This window comes from Lampris incognitus, chromosome 9 (genome assembly GCF_029633865.1).
Source record: "Lampris incognitus isolate fLamInc1 chromosome 9, fLamInc1.hap2, whole genome shotgun sequence".
Lineage (NCBI taxonomy): Eukaryota > Metazoa > Chordata > Actinopteri > Lampriformes > Lampridae > Lampris > Lampris incognitus.
The window spans coordinates 36,585,186-36,609,399 of record NC_079219.1 but is presented as its reverse complement, the minus strand read 5'-3'; the positions used below and the strand labels follow the sequence as shown (position 1 = coordinate 36,609,399).

General features: G+C 46.5%; 1 long non-coding RNA gene across 2 annotated transcripts in view; it reads left to right on the top strand.

Annotated features, from left to right (window-relative positions):
• Positions 1-5,738: 5,738 nt before the first annotated feature.
• Positions 5,739-24,214, top strand: part of LOC130117970 (uncharacterized) — a 156,672-nt gene continuing 138,196 nt past the window's right edge. For both annotated transcript variants that reach the window (XR_008810727.1, XR_008810726.1), the window contains exon 1: positions 5,739-5,774. This is a non-coding gene — a long non-coding RNA (uncharacterized LOC130117970). The remainder of the gene's footprint in view (positions 5,775-24,214) is intronic.

The window sequence follows — 24,214 nt, the reverse complement described above, 5'->3', positions numbered from 1 at the left end:
ACAACCCCCACCATGTCATCCACATTTAAACCCTAAACCTGCATTTAGTTTGTGTTTTAGATGGTCAGCTGGATATATTTTTTTCAAACACAATGTTTTTTTAAAAATAATTTTCATGAAAATATCACTTCCTTTCCTGAACATGGTGGATGGTTGGTGCTGCGATAGTTAGGCATTGCTGGATGAATAAAGATGATGAATTGTGCTCTACATGAATGTCCCATTTTGAAGCCTCAGCGTCTCTTAGGGGTAAATTATAAGGATTTTTCAATTTCTTATTTCCTTTTACAGTGGTGACAATGGTATTGCTGCAGCAGCCCTCTGCTGATCAATTGCTATAAGGCTAAAAACTATTTACCGTGTGGGAATGAGCCATATTTCAGCCCCGAGCCTGAGCCCTGCATTTGGAAAGAGAAGAGAGAAGGGAGAAGAGAGGAGAGAGGAGAGAGGGCTGAGAGGGCGGCCTCCATGGTTTTGCCTTTGATGCTTATGATGCTGTCGACTTTTTCACCCCGGCGCTCATTGGATGAATGAGTCTCTGTTTCTTCAATGGTCTGTTTCTTTACCTCTCTCCACCAACTCTTTCACTTTGTCTCACCCGCTCTCCGTCCCACTCCCTCCGTGTGTGTGTGTGTGTGTGTGTGTGTGTGTGTGTGTGTGTGTGTGTGTGTGTGTGTGTGCGTGTGCGTGTGTGTGTCCCCCCCTCACAAATTCTCAATTTTTTTCCCCGTCATACACACAATGCCTTTCTCTTCTCTCAGTGCCTGCGGTCATTTTCAGTTGATGATTGAACTGACTTTGTAGCGTGTGTGTGTGTTTGTGTGTGTGTGTGTGTGTGAAACTAGAGAGAGAGCGTTACAAAGAAAGATGGCAAGAGAGAACAAGACTAGGTGAGGAAGACAAGGAACAGGATATGAGAGGGGATTAGAGAGAAGATGCGGAGAGAAGGATGCCAGAGAGGGAGAGAGAGACAGACAGACAGACAGACAGAAAGAGAATGAGAGAGGGGGAGAGAGAGAAGGGGGAGAGAGAGAGGGGGAATGAGAGGGGGTGAGAGGGAGAGAGAGAGAGACAAACAGACAGACAGACAGACAGAAAGAGAGAAAGAGAGAGGGGGAGAGACACAGAGAGAGAAGGGGGGAGAGAGAGAGTGGGGAGAGACAGAGAGGGAATGAGAGGGGGTGAGAGGGAGAGACAGAGAGAGAGAGAAGCGGGAGAGACAGAGAGGGGAGAGACAGAGAGGGAATGCGAGGGGGTGAGGGAGAGACAGAGAGAGAGAGAGAAGGGGGAGAGAGAGAGAGAGAGAGAGAGAGAGAGAGATAGAGATAGAGAGGTAGAGCGAGGGAGGGAGAGAGAGAGACAAACAGACAGACAGACAGAAAGAGAGAAAGAGAGAGGGGGAGAGACAGAGAGAGCGAGGTAGAGCGAGGGAGAGAGAGAGAGAGGCAGCAGAACTGAAAAGCTGTCCGATGCCTTCATGTTAACACTGCCCTATTAGTCTGCCAACCAGCTGGCTTGTTCTCTCTCTTTCTCTCTCAGTTCTCCTCTCTCTCTCTCCATCTGTCTCTCCTTTTTCCTTCTTTCCCGTACCTCCTTTGCTTTGCCTCCAACCGTCCTCTCTCTCGCCCTCTCTCCTTATCTCTCCCTCGGTGTGTGCCTCTCTGTCTCCGCTGCCCCCCCCTCTCCTCTTGGTCCTGCAGCTCTCTCCACCTCCATGTAATTTGAGAGGGGCCGCAGCGGAAATGATAATAAAATAAAAAAGTAGTCTGACCCACGGTTGAACCTGTGCTCACTCTGACAGATCACTGCAACACAAGCCTTTCATTTCATCGAAAGTAAAGGTCTCGCCTTTTTTTATGAGTTTTTGTCTTTCACCGCCAATGGGTGCCAGCAGAAAGATCAAGTGTAGTGCCGTGTTAATGGGTGTGATGTGTCCGTCTGCAGTGTGTAGGGGGATCTAGCCCGGTGTGACTGATATATACGATCATCACGCGTGTGTGCATGTGTGTGTTTGTATGTGTGCACGCATGTGTGCGTGAATGTACACTACCGTTCAAAAGTTTGGGATCACCCAAACAATTTTGTGTTTTCCATGAAAAGTCACACTTATTCACCACCATATGTTGTGAAATGAATAGAAAATAGAGTCAAGACATTGACAAGGTTAGAGATAATGATTTGTATTTCAAATAAGATTTTTTTTACATCAAACTTATCTTTCGTCAAAGAATCCTCCATTTGCAGCAATTACAGCATTGCAGACCTTTGGCATTCTAGCTGTTAATTTGTTGAGGTAATCTGGAGAAATTGCACCCCACGCTTCCAGAAGCAGCTCCCACAAGTTGGATTGGTTGGATGGGCACTTCTTTGAGCAGATTGAGTTTCTGGAGCATCACATTTGTGGGGTCAATTAAACGCTCAAAATGGCCAGAAAAAGAGAACTTTCATCTGAAACTCGACAGTCTATTCTTGTTCTTAGAAATGAAGGCTATTCCATGCGAGAAATTGCTAAGAAATTGAAGATTTCCTACACCGGTGTGTACTACTCCCTTCAGAGGACAGCACAAACAGGCTCTAACCAGAGTAGAAAAAGAAGTGGGAGGCCGCGTTGCACAACTGACTAAGAAGATAAGTACATTAGAGTCTCTAGTTTGAGAAACAGACGCCTCACAGGTCCCCAACTGGCATCTTCATTAAATAGTACCTGTTAGAGCCTGTTTGTGCTGTCCTCTGAAGGGAGTAGTACACACCGGTGTAGGAAATCTTCAATTTCTTAGCAATTTCTCACATGGAATAGCCTTCATTTCTAAGAACAAGAATAGACTGTCGAGTTTCAGATGAAAGTTCTCTTTTTCTGGCCATTTTGAGCGTTTAATTGACCCCACAAATGTGATGCTCCAGAAACTCAATCTGCTCAAAGAAGTGCCCATCCAACCAATCCAACTTGTGGGAGCTGCTTCTGGAAGCGTGGGGTGCAATTTCTCCAGATTACCTCAACAAATTAACAGCTAGAATGCCAAAGGTCTGCAATGCTGTAATTGCTGCTAATGGAGGATTCTTTGACGAAAGCAAAGTTTGATGTAAAAAAAATCTTATTTCAAATACAAATCATTATTTCTAACCTTGTCAATGTCTTGACTCTATTTTCTATTCATTTCACAACATATGGTGGTGAATAAGTGTGACTTTTCATGGAAAACACGAAATTGTTTGGGTGATCCCAAACTTTTGAACGGTAGTGTATGTGTGTGTGTGTGCGTGCATGTGTGTGTGATATTGTGGGGTCCATTTATATAAGGGCAAGCTAAAGCATGATAAGGGGTGCACAGACAGTTTTGTTTTGGGTGGACATTTTGAGAGACGTTGCAGACGGTGACAGGGAGGGGCGCAGTGATCATTTTAAAAACCTGTCAAAGCAAAAATACAATCAACGTGTTCTTCTGGTGTTAAATTATACAGTCTAGACTTGAGAGCATGAGAAACTCTTGCAGAGCAAGACGATAGAGAACAATCTGCAATGTCATCTACAAAAAAAAAAATCCTCGAGACTCAGCTGTCAACATGTTGATGACATCATCTGTTTTCTTCATACTCGGTTACTGGGTCGACACTTGTTTTCATCCAGAGATCTAAATCTGTCCAAGATCATCATCATTTCCCCCTTGTTATTAGTGTTGGAAATGGTTGATCAGAGGAAGGTCTCTGTACTTCAGTGCAATAATTATGCTATATTGTACGGCCATGGTAAAATGGTAATGAGAGGTATTATGGCAAATGCATCCTTCTATGGTCTCTTGTAGGAAGTGAGATTAATCCTCTACATCCTACCCCCCCCTCCCAAATAAAAGGCATTTTAAATCCCAGTTCATATAAAATATGCATCCTGATTTATGTGAACTTCAGGCTGGACATATACTTTTTTGATTTTGATTACAAAAACATGTAAATTTTTTGCAACTTTGAAGAACCTAGTAAATCTAGCGTTTATAGATTTTTGAAATGCAGCCTGTATGAATATTATCTAGCTTGCAATTTACCTTTCCAAACAGAGTGAATTCAAAATAAACTGTGCACCAGGTTGCTAGATAGGGCTGCAAACCACAGCGAAGTCTTTCAAAATGACTGTTGTATTGTATTTTTGTGGCTTGCATGACTTTTATTATTATTATTCGTGCAAACTAGTAAGGCCTGTTACCAAGCCTGTGAACAGTAGACCCATCATGAACAATATTAAAGGTTACAGCCGCTAAGAAGTTAAATTAAAGGGGACATAAATAAATCTAGCACCTGCTGCATAACATTTATGTGATGGAGTTTATAGTCACTGTTGTCGAGGATTACAAACAGTGAAATGGCAATATTTGACAATTGTAAAGGTTAGCCTTATGGAAAGGCTGAGGCAGGGAGATGGATAGTGGAAGGGAGGAGGCGAGTGACGGAGGAGGGGGGTTGGATGGTGAGAAAGGGAGTGAAAGAGAGGGAATGCAGACATTGCCAGAAAGGGCAAACTAGTGAGCCAGTTGGCAGTAAGAAAAATCTGTCCAAGCGGACTCGAGAGGTCTCTGGAAGGTCATTCATTTGACATGGTTGGCTGCCCTGTGCCCATCCCGACCACTCTGTCAACCTCTCTCCCTCCCCCCCCCTCTCTCTCCCTTCCTTTCTCTCACTCTCCTTCCCTTCCTCTCTCCCCCCTCCCTCCCTCTCTCTCTCCCTCCTCTCTCTTTTTCCCTCCCTCCCTCCCTCCCCCTCTCTCTCCCTCACTCTATCCCTCCTCTCTCTCATTCTCCTTCCCTTCCTCTCTCTCCCCTCCCTCTCTCCTTCTCTCTCTCTCTCCCTTCCCCTCTCTCATTCTCCTTCCCTTCCTCTCTCTCCCTCCCTTCCGCTCTCTCCCCTCCCTCTCTCTCTCTCTCTCCCTTCCCCTCTCTCATTCTCCCTCCCTTCCTCTCTCTCCCCTCCCTTCCTCTCTCTTTTCCCTCCCTCCCTCCCCCTGTCTCTCCCTCACTCTCTCCCCCCTCTCTCTCCCTCCCCCCTCTGTTTCTCTCCCCCTCTCTCTCTGTCTCTCTCTCCCTCTCATATTTAGCCATATCCTCTCCACACCTCCTACCTCTTTCTCCTCACTTTCCCGCAGTTCTCTCCCTTCATCATTTTGTCATCTCTCCATCCTCCCCCCTTCTCCCCCTCTTCCCTGTCTTTGTGCGTCCCTGCTCACCACTATGTCCCCACCTAGGGGTGAAAGACTTCATGGTTACCAAGCCGGGACCCACACGAACAAGAGGAAATGAGACGCGTCTGGAAAGAGGAGAGAGGAAGCAATAGGAGATGGACTGATGGGTGGGGGAGAAGAGGATATGAAAGTTGCAGGGAGGAAGGGGAAAGGAATAGCAGTGGAAAAATCAGGAGAGGAAAAAAAAGTGCTATTAAAAGGAAATAAGAGGGGAAAAGAGGGAGACCAAACAGAGGGAATAAAAGCAAGATGGAGGAAAGAAGCGAGGAGGAAACGAGGGGGAGAAGGGGGGGGTGTAAGAATGGGAGCAGAGAAGATGGTTTTATTTTTAACCTTGGGACAATGGGGGGAGTTTGCTTTTACCACAAAACCAAACACACTCAGAAGCTGATTCAGATCCACTCTTCTGTGGTCTGCAGGTTACCTGGCCTGGTCTGAACTGTCCCGACTCACACCCGAGCCAGGACGGAAAAGGAAGAAAAGAAAGGAGGGGAGAGGCAATACGAAGAGTAGAGAAAGGAGGGGAGGAGGGACTACCATCAGATCCGAGGTGAGGAAGAGTGCTGGACACAGGCGGTCATCAGGCTGTGGTGTGTGTAGCACATGGACGTACATCCCATCCTGCTCTCTGCGTTAAAACTCAAGCACTCGCTTTTTTTTAACCTGAAGACTTTTGCCATTTAAAGGTCAAAGGTCATAGACTGGGGGCATCCGGGTAGCGTAGCGGTCTATTCCGTTGCCTACCAACATGGGGATCGCTGGTTCGAATCCCTGTGTTACCTCGGATTTGGTCGGGCATACCTACAGACACAATTGGCCGTGTCTGTGGGTGGGAAGCCAGATTGTATGTGCCCTGGTCACTGCACTAGCGCCTCCTCTGGTCGGTCGGGGTGCCTGTTCGGGGGGGGGGGAGAACTGGGGGGAATAGCGTGATCCTCCCACGTGCTACGCACCCCTGGTGAAACTCCTCACTGTCAGGTGAAAAGAAGCGGCTGGCGACTCCACATGTATGGGAGGAGGCATGTGGTAGTCTGCAGCCCTCCCCGGATCAGCAGAGGGGGTGGAGCAGCGACCGGGATGGCTTGGGAGAGGGGGGGGGTAATTGGCCATGTGCAATTGGTGAGAAAAAGGGGGGGAATCCAAAAAAAAAAAGGCCATAGATTGTCGGTGTTTGTGGTGAATGTGTGAATGTTTGTGTGTGTGTGTCCCCTCAACTTCAAATGCAATGTAGAGAAAGACAACTAGAGAGTTAATCTCATAAAAGGACTTGACTGTAAAAGCCTTTTTGTTTTCACTTTTGAGCCTCACTCTAAAAATCCCATATTCTCGGGCTGGTGATTGGGTTTCATATTGGAGTTAAGAGGTTAATCATGTTGTGGTGAAAGGACGTAGTTAAGGTGAGGAATGTTTGTGTGCGCCCATCTTGTGGTAAAGTTGTTTGCTGACTGAGCATCAGACCACAGCTGTCTACTCAGGAACCAGCATCATGTGTGTGTGTGTGTGTGTGTGTGTGTGTGTGTGTGTGTGTGTGTGTGTGTGTGTGTGTGTGTGCGCGTGTGTGCACGTGTGTGCACGTGTGTGTGTGTCTGTGCATGCAGATATGTACACATTAATCTACTGATGTACATGCATGCACACATACATATACATCCTGTGGTGGTTTCTCCTGGTTTGATCTGGGTTGGGTGGCATCCATTTGAAGAAGAAGAAGAAGAAGAAGAAGAAGAAGGGGGGGGGGGGAACAAAAAACTGAAAAACTGCAAATGATGCTGGGTTGTAAAAAGTGAATGCTGCGAGATTCTGCAAATGACTTGCCAGCTGCAGCTACACCATTAAGGCTACAGCCACACTGCTCCGCAGTGCCGGCTGTGGCACTTCCTGAACTCCAACCTCAAAATGAGTCGAGTTGAGAAATTAGAAATGCATTGTGTCATTACATTACACACATGATGACGATTTTCTTGGCAATTTGGTTCAATAAAAAGCCCCCCGACCCTATTGGGGACAGATCTAATAGTCTGATAAGCCTGTCTCTGTTTGCCTTCTGAGGCTCGGCTCTTGTCGAGGTAGTTCGCAGCGCAGATTACAGTTTTAAGAGGAGAATCTGTAATCTGTAAATGATTACGTTTTGAAAATAATCTCCTGTAACCTTGTTCACACTATAATTGGTTTTATAAGCCTTAGGTCTTCCATGAAGCTTTCATCTACGAGGCTTTCAGCTGCGTGTTAGCCGTGCCAGTAAGACATGCTGTTTAAGGCTTGGCAGCTAGTCCGCAGTCTCCAAAGTAAATGGTTTACAGCTGACTTTTGAGCGTGGCGGTTTTTCCAACTTTTTCAAAATGATTTTTGTTGCAGCCAAAACTTATTCTAGCTTACAGTGTTTAATTCATCTGCCGTTTATTGCTGAGACTCGGGAACTCAGGCGGGCTTTGCCAGCGTTACATGGCCTGTAGATTTGGACTGATTTCCTTCCAAGGTAATTTAGGGATCCGTTTTCATCCCCGTAAGCCACCTTTAAGGGCTGACCCCGTCTTTCTAGTTTCACTGAGGAAGGTCAAACTGCGTACTGGAGTCAGGACTACATTTAAATATATACATTTCAATGCAACGGCAATACTGCTGTCGGTTGGCTTACTACAGGAGCCACTGTCAGGCTGTTTATTTAATCACATGTCATAAACAAGGCACAGCCATGGCACAGACTCTTACTTACCCCAGCTGAAGTAGTTTAGAGAGCCGGGATGGGGCGCAGCTCAGCCGTTTTCCATATGTTACATCTCTCTACATGACAAATACTTTTGGTTATTGAGTTTGGTCAGTTGACAGTAAAATCAAAGAATTTTCAAAGAGCTCAGCCTGAAAGGAAGTGGCCTCTGAAGTCACTGCCTTCTATTTGTGCTGTGTGTGTGTGTGTGTATTGGTGTCCATATGCTCATACGAGCATGAAGATATACAACCCTCAGCGTTGGCATGCGTGTGTGTGTGTGTGTGTGTGTGTGTGTGTGTGTGTGTGTGTGTGTGTGTGTGTGTGTGTGTGTGTGTGTGTGGTGCTGTGTGATCTAATGATCCAAACATACTTTGTCAGGTAGACTAGCATATCTCTTTTGGCAGGCTCTACAGCTGCCGCCACCACACACACACACACACACACACACACACACACACACACACACACACACACACACACACACACACATTTAACAAGATAAGCCTGTTTGACTTGGTCTTAAAAACACTCCAGCTTTCCTCTGTAAAATCCACAACTAATATTCATCAATAAAGGTAGTTAAAATAGAGGTTACTGTGTACGAGAGAGAGAGAGAGAGAGAGAGAGAGAGAGAGAGAGAGAGAGAGAGAGAGAGAGAGAGCGAGCGAGAGAGAGAGATGGAAGGCTGCACTTTAATTAGTTACAGCTGAGCAGCCTGAACCCAGTTTCTCACTGTCTCTCTTCCTCTCTCCCTCCCTTTACCCTATAATCCAGAGTTGGGTTATAAACACAGTTACAGTTTCCAGCTCTGTCATCCTGGGTGGCCAGAGAGAGTATGCGTGTGTGTGTGTGTGTGTGTGTGTGTGTGTGTGTGTGTGTGTGTGTGTGTGTGTGTGTGCGCGCACACGCGTGCGCGCGCCTGTCAGCAACATTGATTTCACTTTTCGGATTAAATGTTCTTGATCCTCATTGACCAAATGGGAAGAAATCATATCATTCAGGCCTATTTTCCAACACGGCTGATACTCCACCACTCAGCGTAGGTGTAGTATCATGTAAAATACATACACTGTGGACAGAGCAAATGCATTTCAGCTTCCCTTTGTGAAAGTTTTCTTTAAATACAGTAAATCTTAAACATCATTTCTGAGTAGTATGTGGCAAGAATATTCTCCCCATGCTTACAACAGTGACAAATAGATGGTAGGAGAACAAATTACATAAATGAACAATGTGTCTTCAGGGTTATGAAATGTAACATTAAAATGAACCATGCAGCCTTTTATATCAGAGAAAATGCAGGAAAAGGGCCAACATAGAAGATGCTATATTATTTGCAGTTTGTGGATATCATCATAAAGGATTGTGCTTAGAATTGAGGCCCAGTGTGCCATGCGAGGCTGGGAGACTGGAATGTTAAAAGTCAGTAACTCTTATTGTTAGACACAGATTTTAACACAGTACTGTGTGTGTGTGTGTGTGTGTGTGTGTGTGTGTGTGTGTGTGTGTGTGTGTGTGTGTGTGTGTGTGTGTGTGTGTGTGTGCGATCACATGTTGTTCCCCTAAGTAAGAACTACTGAGCGTATAACGAACTAGGATGTCTCGGAAACTGAAAGAAATCAAACATCCCTAGGAATCCCGAGGATAAGCTTTTAGTCAATATTTTTAGCATAATTTATCCCCGAGCTTGTCTTCCAATGGGTATAAATTAGGGGTCGACCGATTATTGGCCTAGCCAATTATCGGGTCTGATATTCAGCATTTTTACGATAATCAGAATCGTTTTTTGTTTTTGTTTTTTTTTTTAAAAATCCGATTGCCGATAAAAGGACTAAAAATGCGCTACTTTGGGTCTGACGCAGCCGCCTCTTTATATCCTGTCTGTAGTAACCGCTCTTGGTCTCGAGCAATGTCCCGCCCACAGCCCTATCTGATTGGTTATACGTCACGAGTAATAGCCTATCAACACTGAACGCATTTGCAGACTGGAGCAGCTCCAGTGAGCGAGTCGAGTTGTGTTTCAAATGTTAGGTAGCAGATATTAACGAAGTTGCAATAAACAACAATCCCCTACGCTGGAGTTGCCAAAACACCACAATCTTATGATCTATTTCTATGATGAGAAGCATGCCTAGTTTCCTAGTTATGCAACGGAAAATATACTTTGAATAATGTCTGCGATACTTATGTAGCAATAAGCTATGAGTAACATTGCTGCCAGTGCAGTTGGAACTTATTTTAGATACCATATTGCGAACGTAACATTATATGCCCATACGAGTTGGTGTTTTTACATGTTACTAGTGCAGTGCGCGTTCGTCCAAAATTCACACTCGACTCGTGAAGGAATACGGGTGTAATACCTCCTCCGACCACAATGTGGGCTGCAATTGCAAAGTAGCGCTATTCGTATTTCCGCTCGTTGACTCCATGGGAAGTGAAGAGGCAGAAGGAATACCGATGTAATCCCTCTTCCAACCACAATATGTGTTGCAATAGTTGAGTGGCGCTGTTCAAGGCGAAAGAAGTTAGGGATGATTGTACACCCAGCTGGGCCCAACTGGCACTAGTCCGACACCAGCCAAACGGCAACCTACAAAGCAGCAGTCCAACGGTCAACTACTGCCCCCTCTGAGGGTCTCGTACCATACTGCACCACAACAGCAGGCCAACAGTCAAGCCTTGCCCCTGAGGGCCGCATATTGTACTGCACCAACCCGCCAAGGACTTGACACAGCTGACTTGTCAGTCAACTAAAGACGAGGCTCCCCTAGACTCTGCACTGAGCACCGCGTGGGTAACGAGTCCCCTGAAGAGTGCCACAGAGGATGCAAGGTCCCTCGGAGAGTGCACCCTGAGGCTCACAGGGGCAGGGTGGCCTATAGCATCATAACTCTTGCAGATTGCATAACAAATCCAGTGAGTGAGCAGTTGTGCCGACAGAGGAGCCCCCTGAGCCTGACCGCCATGGTAGACGAATAGTCAGTCAGATTTCCTGACCGTCACCAAGCACTCCACATAACAACAGAGTGCCCTCACCAGCCATAGGGTGTGGAGGTGCTCCTCCTCCTTGTTAGCAAGAGGAGGAGGAAAGAACACTCTCAGATGGATGACTCTTGACCTGAATGAGGAAAGTGATGACCTTTGGCTGGTAGCACAGATTGGGTTGCAATTCCACTGACCCCTTGTCGTCACTGAAAGACATGCAGGAGGGATGTATCAACAAGGTACACATATCCCCTGCTCTCTTGGCCAAAGTAAGCCATGAGAATGGCCGTCTTGATAGATAACAACTCTAAGTCTGCCTGGATAAGCGGCTCAAATGACGAGCAAGCAAACCTGTCTGGAACCATCTGCAGGTCCCACTGAGGGACAAGGCGTCGAGTAGGGGTTCTCAGCCTACAGACCCCCTTCAGGAAGCACTTGACCAAAGGGTGGCCACTGATTGTGAGGCGGCCAAACCCATCATGGCCTGCTGTTATCACTGCTGCAAACACCCCAAAGGTGGAAACAGCATGGCCACCATCCAACAGGTCCTGTAAGAACTGAAAAACATCCTGCAAAGGGCAGGAACATGGATTTAGGTCCCTGGCCTTGCACCAGACTGCAAAAATCTGCCAGTGCATTGAATAAGCCCTGGAGGTGGAAGGGGCATGCACATTCTGAATAGTTGCGCCAATGCCTCAGGGAGGCCCATGTTGCTCAACGTCATCCTCTCAACTTCCACACCATGAGGCATCGTTCCAGAACTGGCCCCGAGAGGATCATGCCCTCTGCCTGTTGTAGGGCTATGGGCAGGCCATGGACTGGTCACGGCCCCGCCACTATTCACTGAACCAGGTCTGAAAACCACCTGGCGCCCGGGCTCTCTAATGCCACAGGTATCACCGTAAGACATTGTGTCCGAATCCTGTGAAGCAACTGCATCATCAGATGCAAGGGCTTAAAACCGTACAGCGGACTGGGAGCCCACACTTGGTGAGAAAATGCGTCTACTCCCAAACAGGGTCCATTGGTTGCTCTCAGAGAAAACCACAAGGAGCACTTGGCATCCTCCCTGCTTGCAAACAGGTTGGCCACCGATCACCCAAACTGATGCCAGATCTTATCGGCTATGTCCAAGGAGAGATGCCATTCCCCCTGGAGTGGCCCCCTCTCAACATCCTGTCTGCTCTCACATTGAAAGACCCCAGAACATGGCCAGCTTTCCCTTGTCTGTTCATGTATGCCATGTACTTCACTGTGGTGGAGTCTGACCTCACTATGATGTGTTTCCCTCTAAGGCAGGGGTGTCAAATCCAAACTTACTGAGGGCCATCCTGACGGTTGTGAATAAAATCGGGGGCCATGACATTCATTACAGTGATTCTTGTTATGGTTACAAATATGCTGCTTATATAGCACAGACAGTTCTTTTAGGATTATTGTGTATTTGATTGGTCTCTTTGTACAGTAAACTTCAATACGCTGTATGCTTCTTCTCATTTTCCTGTCGGTGTGACATTCAAATTTCCCCAACCTGGGGATTAATAAAAGGTAATTCAATTCAATTCAATTCATATATGACTCAGAGGTAACGTCAATGCAGCCAAACTGGCGTGTTTATTCACACAATCAAACCAAACACATGACTGGCGAGAACCTGCCAGGAGAGGGCACATGGATGACAGGACCATAACAATTATGTTTATAAGTAGGCTAGCAGGTGGATTAAATAAAGTAGAAATACAGTTTGTTCCCCTTTCATATTTGTGGGTAATTCTTTATATCAGCAAAATAAGATGGAAGTGCTGTCAATATAGCGGCAAGTGCAAAAACAATGTTGTATTTAAAGATAATAATAATAATAATAAATAAAAGAAGAAGAAGACAAGTGCACGATTAAACGAACTAAATTAGCAGTCTAGCCTACAATAGGTTCAGTTTTTAACAAAATAGTTTCACAATTAAACAAAACCATTAGGCCTACTTCTGTGTCTTTCAACACAACAAATTATGTTTTCTGTGATAACGGAAAATAGTCAGTACAACAAGGCCTATCTGAAATGCATTGTAGTTCAACTCTTACCAGACACTCTACACCTTTTCTTAGACATGATCTAGTCTATTCTAGGCTTAATGTCCTTGGCTGTGGCCAGTTTCAATACCGAGACCAAATGCTGGTCAGTGAGTCGGGATCTGTGGGATGTCTTGTTCAGGTTCATTATGGAGAACATCTGTTCGCACGAGTAAGTGCTTCCGAACATGGACATGATGCATGCAGCATGAAGACGGAGCTCTGGCATTGATTCGGGGAGGAGAGGTGCAAACTCAGCAGCCCCGACTGACTGGTACTGGGACTTCAGAGTGCTGCTACATTGCAGTTCAATGAGTTCCAATTGCAGGTGCTCAGGGGCAGTGTCGACATCAATTGCAAAAGGATTTGCGAACAGGTCAAGGTTGAATTTCTGTGATTCAAAATCAGCAAACCTCCTGCTGAATTCCGCTTCGAGTGTGTTCAGTTTGTCAGCATACACTTGGGTCGGGAGTGGAATGGTGACTGTGGCGGTCATTGATTGACACGTAGGAAAGTGGGTCACGTTACCTTTGCGCATCTGGCCCTCCCACAGCCACAGTTTCAGTTCAAATGCCTTCACAGAGTCCCGCATCTCCGTGATCAGCTGCTTTCTTCCCTGGAGTTTTAGATTCAGTGAACTGAGGTGCTCCGTGATGTCACACATAAACGCCAAGTCGCTCAGCCACTTTTCATCCTCAAGCTCGGGGACGGCCTTCTGTTTGCTTTCCATGAAATGAGTGATCTCAGCGTGGGTGTCGTAAAACCTCCTTAGCACTTTCCCCCAACTCAGCCAGCGTACCTCCGTGTGATAGGGCACATCCTCATGCACAGAGTTTTCCTCCTCTAAAACAGCCCTAATCTACCGATAATTCAAGCCCTGTGTACGAATAAAGTTCACAGTTTTAGTCACAACAGTCATGCCATGTTCCGTGCCCAACACCTTACCGTAGAGGGCTTCCTGGTGGATGATGCAGTGGTAGGCTACCAAGTTTTCTCCCGTGTGCCCCATCACCTTTCGAGTCAAACCGACCAAACCACGAACTTCCCTGCACATCGCCGGTGCACCATCCGTTGTCAGTGCAACAAGTTTATTCCAGGGCAGTTCCATTTTGTTCATGCTCTGCTCCACTTGGGTGAAAATGTCCTGTCCTGTTGTTGTCCCGTGAATCGGTTTCACGTCTAAAAATTCCTCAGTGACGGACAACTGAGTGTCAACCCCTCGGATTAATATGGACAGCTGGGCTGTGTCCGTCCTGTCTGTACTCTCATCTACCGCTAGTGAGTATGAAACAAAGTCCTTGGCTTTTGTTTTTAGCTGGCTCTCTACATCGGAGGCCAGTTCATCAACACTACTAGCCACAGTATTTCGGGACAGGCTGATGTTTGAAAATGCCTGCTTCTTGTCAGGGCACACAACATTGCACACTTTTTCAAGGCAGTCTTAAATAAACTCTCCCTCGCTAAACGGCTTGCTAGCCTTTGCGATTTCCTCTGCAATAATAAAACTTGCCTTGGTAGCACCCTCACTTCCACTACTGAGGCGAGTGAACATGCTTTGCTGATGTTGAAGGTTGTGTTTCAAGTTTTTGGCTTTCTGCAGCCGTTGCTCCATGTCCATGTTAGCATATTGCTCGCCATGCTTCGTTTCGAAGTGTCTGCGGATGTTGTACTCTTTGAACACTGCCAGCGACTCTTGACATACGAGACACACTGGCTTTTGTTTTAATTCACAAAACAGGTATTCAGCTTCCCACTTCTCTTGAAACTGTCGATACTCTTTGTCTATTTTTCGTTTTTTCGCCATCGTTGTTTATACTAGCTAGCTTTCGATCTCCTTTGCAAAGCGTACGTTCAGGTAAAGTTACTCGGGTGACGTAGGCGATGCTATTGCAGGAACACGCTACTCAGCATTTCTGTTACTATGGGAAAAAAGCGAAGTGCGGCAGCGCCCTCTTGTGTTTCAGCTTTGCATTGTCACAGACACAAGCTCTTGGGCCACATTCAGTTGATGACCAGGATTGACAGGAGGGCCGGATTGAATATTGCAGAGGGCAGTGTTTGGCCCGCGGGCCTTGTTATTGACACATGTGCTCTAAGGTGAGGAGCAAATAGGTATAGCACCTTCTGAACTGCTGTGAGCTCCAGCAGGTTTATGTGGCGAGGGGTGCTAGACCACGTGCCCCCCATGCTGGCCTGGCCGAGGGTCCCTCCCCAGCTGGCCAGGGAGGCATTTGTGAAGATTTGAACTTAGTGGGGCACACCCCAGCAGAACTGGCCAGGTAAGTCCCAAAATCTCACATCTCTGCAGGGATACGGGGCTCACACTGTTTGTCTCAGATTGGGTTCAGCCACAGCCGTTACATATATGTCCTTTGATGGTGGGAGGAAAACTGGAGTACTCAGAGGAAACCCACGCTGACATGGGGAGAACATGCAAACTCCACACAGAAAGGACATGGGATGGGCTGGGATTTGAACCCAGGACCTTCTTGCTGTGAGGCAACAGTGCTAGCCACTGGGCCATTGTGCTGCCTACCATGAACCATTGTTGCAGGTTCCTTATATGCAGCAGCCCCAGGCGCACCACTGGGTGTGTTGCTGATATCATGCTGAGGAGTGACCTAACACTCCCTGCGGGCACTGAGACCGAGGAACTCAGGGTTTGAGTCAGCTTCCACATGCTCCTCTGACAGGCATGCTGTCATTGCATGGGAGTCAAACAGCAGACAGAGGTAGGGCATCTGCTGGCTTGGCTGAAGGTCACTCTTGCTGGGGTTGACAGCAAAGCCCAGCCGCGTAACATGTAGGATGATCTAGGCTGTATGGGGTTCCGCTTCCTGCTGTGACATGGCAAGGATCAGCCAGTCGTCAATGTAGGCAGCTCCAGCAGCCTCTCAACACATTTGGAGAATGTGCTCAGAGCCAGAGAGTATCTGAACAGAAGACAAGAGTATTGATGTATCTGTTCCCCCACCACAAAACGTAGGAACTTCCTGTGACATGGCAGGATGGACACATGGAAATACATGTCGGTCAGATTGGTGGATGTCATCCAGTCGACTGGCCGGATGCACTCCAAAAGTAATTTGACCATCAGCATACGAAATGGTCCCTAAGAAATGTAGATGTCAAAGACGCGCAGGTCCAGAATCGGTCTCACAATCGGTCTCACAATTCCCTGATCTCTTGCGAACCAGGAAATAAGGGGAAAAGAAGCCCATTCACCCCTCCAACTGGGGAACAGACATTATAGCCCCCTTTTTGGTTATTATTTCCTCCTCTAATGCCATCCTCCCGGCGGGAATGGAGAGAGAGGTCCGAGGTATGCCACTGAAAGGAGGAGGTTGCCAGCAGAACTGTAGTGCATAGCCCTTTCTCCAGTTCTGTCTATCCAGGTGGGTAGAGGCCTGCCCAGCCCCATCCATGCCAGTTCACGATCTGTGAGCGGCAGCACAAGAGCTAGAACAGGTCTGCCTGCTCCATCTGTCCCATCGCGATAGGGAACAACACAAGGGGCCCCAGCCAAAAAGGCTGGCAAGCGGCCAACACCACAACTACTCAATCACTTCTCTCACTTCATCCTTCGGTGAGCTGGTCACGGAGGACAACAGAGAGATATCTGCGCCAGGACTGGGCGAAGAAACAAAGTGAAAGCCCACTTTCTTCTTATGGTCATTGTACTCAGAGAAAGAAGGAGAAACACTCACCTTAGCAGGCATTGGGCTAGTATGACTGACTGGGAAGCTGCTCGATAGCTGTCTTATTTTGGTCACCATCTTTGATCTGGACCACAAAGGTTGAAGGGATAACTTGTGTGCAGCCCTCACGATGTTACTGGTAAACACGGAAGTAGTTGGACAGTAATGTCTGCCACCATCAACAAACCCAGAAAAGTCTAATGGGTTTGCTCACCAGGGCAGTTGGATGGGCGTCCCTCACACCTGCACTCCTGGCTCGGGATGTGGCCATAGAGAAGTGGCGGCAACAACTTAACCAAGTGAAGTAAAAAGCCTATTAGCCTTAGAAGAAGCTTGCAGGCTGCTATTACCTACAATAACCCTCGTAGGTGCCAATGGCACTAGCCAACCATGGGTTAGTGGGTATTTGCCTTGTTAGCCGCCACATAGCAGCACCCACATCGGGTGATGATTTGTGAGCAGCAGTGCAGGAGGTTCGGCAGGGAAAGCTAGAATGGGCCCACTTTGCACCATCCATCCCGTTGCAGGAGGGAATGGGCAAAAGACCCCGGCCAACAGGGCTGACAAGCAGCTAATGCCAACTCAGCCACTTCCCTCATTTCATCCTCTGGAGCCAGTCACAGGGGACGAAGGAGATAGATCAGCATTGGGGGCCGGTGAGAAACGGTGTGTAAAATTGTAAAACTGTGCACAGAAGTAGAAGGAGAAAAAAACTCACCTTATTAGGGGCTAGCTTGACTGGGAGCTACTCGATAGCCATCTTGTTTTGATTGCCATCCTTGTTTTGGTTGCCGTCTTACTTCTGGAATGCAAGGGTAGATGGGATTGTCTGCGTGCGGCCCTCACGGCTGATGTCACTGGTAAAAACAGAAATAGTGGGACAGTAATGGCAGTAGCCATCAGTAGGTAGGCTACTTGAGAGTTGTCCATGGTGGAAAACCAATGAATGGCACCCCTTGCACATGCACACCCAGCTCGGAAAGTGCATTTCGAGGAACAGCAACGGCAGCCAAATCAAAGTGAAACAAAAGCCTATTAGCCTTAGAAGAAACTAACAGACTGCTGTAGCTGCATTAGCTCACCAATGGACCCAGCCGGTCACGGGTAGCTGCATATCCCTGTCAGCCTGGTTAGCCGTATAGCACCTCAGATATCTTATGGCGCCAAAAGGCCGCAATAGCGACATTAGTTTCTTGTGAACGAAGAGTAGAGGCTGGGGAAGAGTGGGCATCGTGCACCACTTGCCCCAATTCGCCTCACCTGGGGAGGAAGGGAAGTCATCTCCTCCGACCCAGGTAGGGCGCCTCTTATGCTAACTGTAGTAGCATCTGAGATAGGCAAGACATGGTTAGCCAAATTAGCATCCTGGGTAGCTGATGGTGCCGACCAGCTGAAATTAGCCCCATTAGCTTCTCATGAATGTGGAGGCTGGGGAAGAGCGGGTATCATGTACCACCTGCCTCACTTGGGGAGGAAGGGAAGACATCCTCTCTGGCCCAGGTGGTGTGCCTCTGAAGGCTATAGCACTAACATCTGAAACAACCTGAGTATCAGAGTGTGTAGTGCTTGGGATGTTCTTTTTTGGAGGGATGCAAGGGTAGGGTATAGGATGACGCTATTTATGATGATATGGGTGGCACCATCTTGGGACATACAAGACGTGTTTGAGGCCTACCACAAGGCTGAGCACGGAGGCGATGTTGAAGTTGTCCAGGGCAGCAAAGGAGGGTGGAGCTTCCATCCTCTCAGCAGCCGAAGTGAACAGGCTGAATCTTACAGCACCAGGCAATCTCCCATCCAAGTACTAAACAGGCCCAACCCTGCTTAGCTTCCAAGATCGGATGAGATAGGGCATCCACAGGGTTGTATGGCCAGCAGGTCATCGAGTGGTCGTCCTCCTCATCATACTTGTCCCAGAGTCTGGAGCAGGCCGCCACCCCTCCGTGTGCCGGGGCCTGGCCGGTGTGGGAGAGGCAGACAGACTCCGCAACCTCTGCTGGCTCTTGCATGCCTCTCGGGGACAGACAGGGCAGGCAGGGCCGGTCTCAAAGGCTTCCTGGTGCTGCCAGCTGAGGCAAACAAAGCAGGACTGGTGGCTGACCAGGGGCAACAATCATAGCAGTACAAGATGGAAGAAGTTGTCATAATAATGCTGCGACACTGGAGGGTGACAAGAAACTTGCAGACAAGTTCTTTATCTCAGGTGGCTGAGTGAAAAAGGGAGATGAGCAGTGGAGATACAGAGGCTTTATAGGGGTGAGTGCTATGTGGCTCCTACCACCCGATTGAGTGGTGAGTACAAAGATCTTTCTCAGGTGCTGAGGTGGAGCCTCAATGGGGGGCACTCGATGGGGGACACTTGTTAGGGGGCGGAGTTCGTACAACATAGAATTTTAATTTTAGTGGAGAGCTACAGACTGACAAACTGCGAGCTGTATGAAATTGAATGTCAGCATCATGCCATCATTGTTGCCATTAGGCCTAACTCAGTGGTTGCCTTGTACAGTTAAAATAGCACCCTCAGTCGCTTGCAGTTTCTGATGCTCTCCATTTGATTGGGATGGACACAATGTTATGTTTGTGATATTTCAGTTTTGTTTGTGTCAAACCAATCATCATAACAAATCCAAAGTATAATACAAACATATTCTTGTCACACTTGCAATTCTAAGTGTTTTTTGTTATTTTGCCTTGCAGTAATGCACTTCAAACTGTGTGTATTAGCATGTTGGCTTCCCCAAAAATCATTACATCACTGGGGGAAGAATATAGGACTTGTGGTGGGGGGCAGGGAGCTTGGGAGGATCCCTTATTTCGCCACATAGAAGGTGGCAACCCTGGGACAGACATACATACATATAAACATACAGACAGAGACTCCTTCAATTTTAGTTAAATAGATAGCCGATGGTCATAATAATGTAAGCTAATGTTGAGTCTCATAGAGCTAACTTGAGTGCAATACGTCAACAAGATAATTTGTTGATAATTTAGCCAGGTGACTAGCAAAAATATTGTTAGGCTACAATGTTATTTCTTGCTTTTGGGAGCTCCCTGCAATTTTTGTTTTAAGATGATGTTGAAAAGTTCTCTTAACTAACATTTGCTTAAAGACACTTCAACTAAGTTTTGTGTTGGAGTTAATTTTATTCTAAATTTTATACCAAGAATTTCATTTTTACTGCAAATGCATATCGGTTCGAAATATTGTTTATCGATCTCCTTGATTACTAATAATCGGTATTGGCTTTCAAAAAAAGCCATATCAGTCGACCACTAGTATAAATTAATGTTTTGTTACTTACAAGACTCTTGGCACCAAAGGAGCCCTTTGACTTAGTACTTGGATGGGATATTTTCTGATAAGACTCAGTAATGTCACGGACAAGAAGGTTCCACTGTTAACATTCATTCATTCATCATCAGCTGCTTCTCCGAGGTTGGGTCGCGGTGGCAGCAAGCTAAGTAGTTAACATTCAAACTATTCAAAATCCACATGCCATAAAACTCAAGTCTCAGGTGTAAATTTGTTTGGGTAAGAGACAGTAGTTCATTCTCCCTCGTCCCCCTTCCAAAAAACTGTAAACTGAAGGGAGCATGTTTATTAGCGGTTGAAGATTAGCGCTCTTAGCTGACAGATGAACAATGATGATGTGGAGTTTTGAGGCAGCATGGTGGCTTACCACTGTCGTCTTTTGAGTTTGCATGTTCTTCCCGAGTTTGCGTGTCTCCTCCCGCATTCCAAATACATGCATGCATGTAAGGGGAATTAGAGACTCTAAATTAACCATTGGTGTGAATGGTGTGTGGGTGACTGTAGGTGTGTCTCCCGTGATGGCCTTCCCAGAGTGTTTCCCTGCCTTCTGCCCCAGTGGCTGCTGGGATAGACAATAACACCCTGCCACCCACATGTTTATATAATGGATGGATGGTTGGAAAATTACAGTTCTGATCATGCTGTTTGGGGGGGGGGGCAGGTTTGTCACGATCATTCTCGTATCTTTATCAGACAGACTTATTGTTGACATTCAAGGCAAGCTTATGATGAATATTGTTTTTGGCAGTCACACAACATTACTGTTTGTGTTTGTTGATGGCTGCTGTGCAGCATGCCTCTAGCAGGCCTCTTGTCGATACTCATCAGTCAGCATGCTGTACATATGATACATTTCTATACACACAACTGCTCACTTCTGGGAGTCAGGAGCTTTCATTTTGTTTTAAACCAGAGCTCTGTGAAAAAAGTTTGTGGCTACAGGGTTTTGTGGGCTCTCCCAACTGCCAGCTCTGGTCAGTCTGAATAAAACCAGTTGTGAGTATATTTGAGTTTGCATGGTTTCAGTATTTTATGTGATGTCCCCTTTTCCTTTACCCCCTCTTTCCCCTATGCGTTGCCCACCGCTATCCAGGAACTCCAGGAGAGAGTGGTCCCGGCTGGGCAGATCTTCAGACGGAATGGTCTGCCCATAAAGTGAAGAAAAGGCAAACTCTTCTAACAACCCTCAGAGTTGGCGTGTGTGTGTGTGTGTGTGTGCGCGCGTGTGTGTGTGCGTGAGGGAGAGAGAGAGAGAGAGAGAGAGAGAGAGAGAGAGAGAGAGAGAGAGAGAGAGAGAGAGAGAGAGAGAGAGAGAGAGAGAGAGAGAGAGAGAGAGAGAGAGAGAGAGAGAGAGAGAGAGAGAGAGAGAGAGAGGAGAGAGAGAGAGAGAGAGAGAGAGAGAGAGAGAGAGAGAGGGAGTGAGAGAGCACATTCTAACCAGACCTCATTGCTCAAAAGGTCAATTTAGCTGAGAGTGTAGGGGCTGCAGTATGAAAATGAGAAGTTGCTGACACCACACTTTAGAGGTTGAAATATAGTGAGTCTCTATATGTTCTGTGTGTGGGCCGGAGCATTTTGTGAGAGACAAGAAGAGCGTGTTCGATGGAAAGTGAAACCATGCAATCCTCAAGTCTTACATCAACACCAGAATGTTGTTGGTGTTCTTTATTTTAGGTGAGCGCTCTGAGAGTCTTTCTCTCTCTCTCTCTCTCTCTCTCTCTCTCTCTCTCTCTCTCTCTCTCTCTCTCTCTCTCTCTCTCTCTCTCTCTCTAGCTGTATGTGATTTCAGCATTACTGCAGAAGTGTCTGAAAAAATAAGGAGGTTGGGCTAAACTCCCTGTAACTTCACAATTTAAACTAAGTGTTGGCAGACTTAAAAATATCGCCTTCTGAAAGGACCCATTGAGATCCCATTTGTGCACCGTGCATATTTGGAAGATAGGCCTTGAAGTTTGAACCCCGCTGTACCAAAATATGAGGAAAAAAAATAAGCCAGTAAATAAATCCAAACCTTTGACGACCCCGAGGTGTAAAGCTCTTTGTCAAGTTTACTTTAAACCTTTATTTGGGAAGGGACAGTGTACATTAATCAACATTCGAAACAAATGTAAATGTACCCGCGTTAGCTAGCTAGCTAGTCGATACTGACTAAAGCCTATAACCTTAAAACATTAAAATTGACTATAATTTGACAAAATAATATCAAACATTTGTCATGGCCCATATTAAATTTCCCGAATTGGGTTGTGGAAAAGTGTTTTCACTGGTCGAACTCAGTTTTATACCAGCTGTACTGTAGGTAGAAAACCTCACAAAGATCTTTGACCTGCAGGATGCTGGAGACTATCCCAGCAGGAATTTGGCACAAGACCAAAAGATATCTTGGACAGAATGTCTGTGCATCAAGGGACAGACAGACAAACAGACACGCGCACACACACACACACACACACACACACACCTATGGTCGTTTTCAGAGTTAGCAATGAACCCAATCTGCTGTGTTTTTCGAGGGAGGGAGGAACATTGAGTACCTACAGGAAAGCCATAGGAACACAGGGAGAACAGAGGAACAGAAGGGGTGGATCAGATGACGGTTTTGCTGCGAGGCAGCACTGCTAACCGCTCAGCCCTCTCCACCAAAACTTTGAATTGAGTGCTAAAACTTATGAAAAGGCCCTCTTTTTTGAGTGATGAATTGATAAAAGCTCCTTTTCAAGGTGTTATTTCCTTGAGCACTTCCTTTGCAAGAGTTGATGCAGGTTTGTGCAGGTAAACCATGCCAGAATTAAATAATTTATTGATGGGTTTTAAAATCCCCCTTCGGACACTTTTTCTGCATACGCACCTCCTCCTGAATTCTCCTTATGAAAATCTGGGGATGAAACGTTGCTGAGATGAAAGAGCGCAGGGCGAGCCAGAGTAATGTGACAAGTAAATTGATGGTGTCGGAGAGACTGAGCTGCCTATTCTAAAGCCTATAAAAGACTTCTTTGAGAGGCCATTTCAACAGGTGTGTGAAGGTGAATTATGTTGCTACACCAGTCATCATCTTCCCCACCCACCTGTCTGTCATTGTTGTTTTTTGTTTTGTTTTGTTTTTATCTCATTTTATCGTCGTATCTTTTCTCTGGACATATCACTGTCTCATTCCTGTTTTATAAAATAGATAAATAAAGCACACATGTCATGATGGTCAGTTGTGTGTGTGTGTGTGTGTGTGTAAAGTGCTACTCTCCACACATACTGACAGGAGTTTTCAACACTTTTTTTAAAATTATAATTTAAACCTGGCCTTGGTCTTCATTTATTTATTTACATTTTAGTTTTAGTACTTCCTCTGTGGCGGAGGGATTTGAGTCTTTCCCTGGCCCTCAAATTACATGGCTCTCCATGAATGTAACGGTTTAATTAGTTTTGCACACAGGTGCACACAGATCCTACACGTAAGTGTTGCAGTTAATCTTGCTCGTCCCATCACCCTGTCTGTGGTGGGTTAGCATTATTCACACCGCAGTTCTCTACCCAGGTACTTGGCAGATACCTTAAGACAAGACTACGTGAGAGAAGAGACGGTGTCGTTTTTTAAATTTTTTTCTTTTTTGAATTCCAATTCCAACATTGACCCAAGGGAAAGAGGTGTGCTCATGTGTCGGGGAAAGGGGAGGTTGGGGGTCATTTATTCTATCGCAGCCAACTTTGATGAGCCGTCTTGATTTATAGCAGCATTAAAATGCTGTTGCAGGCGTTTGCGTTTTCACTTTAATCGCTTCCTCTTCCTTGCTCGAAGAGAGATGCCTGTGCAAGAGATTCTGCAGAGGAAGGTGGTTTCGTGGTGGCGGCGGGGTGCTCAGTGAGACGGCAGCATACACTGCATACCTTCAGATTAGAGTGCAAATTTCACATCCACATTTACTTAAAAGGTCCTGTTACATCTCTTTGGGGGGAAAAAAAGGTTGGAAAACTAAACTAGGTGCGTAATGACTGGGGGGGGGGGGCCGATTTGGTCTGAAACGCGATCTAAGAGCTAAATCGGGTGTGTGGGGGGGGGGGGCAGTTAAAATTTTGCAGTTTTAATCTACCCTGAAGGTATTTTCAGCCTACTGGACCAACGTGATCTGGGCAGGAAAGACTGGGCTGGCTCAGTTTGTCTGGAACATGAGGAGCTGCTGTTCTGCATTGTCATGAGATTCAACCTGCAATGCATCACCGG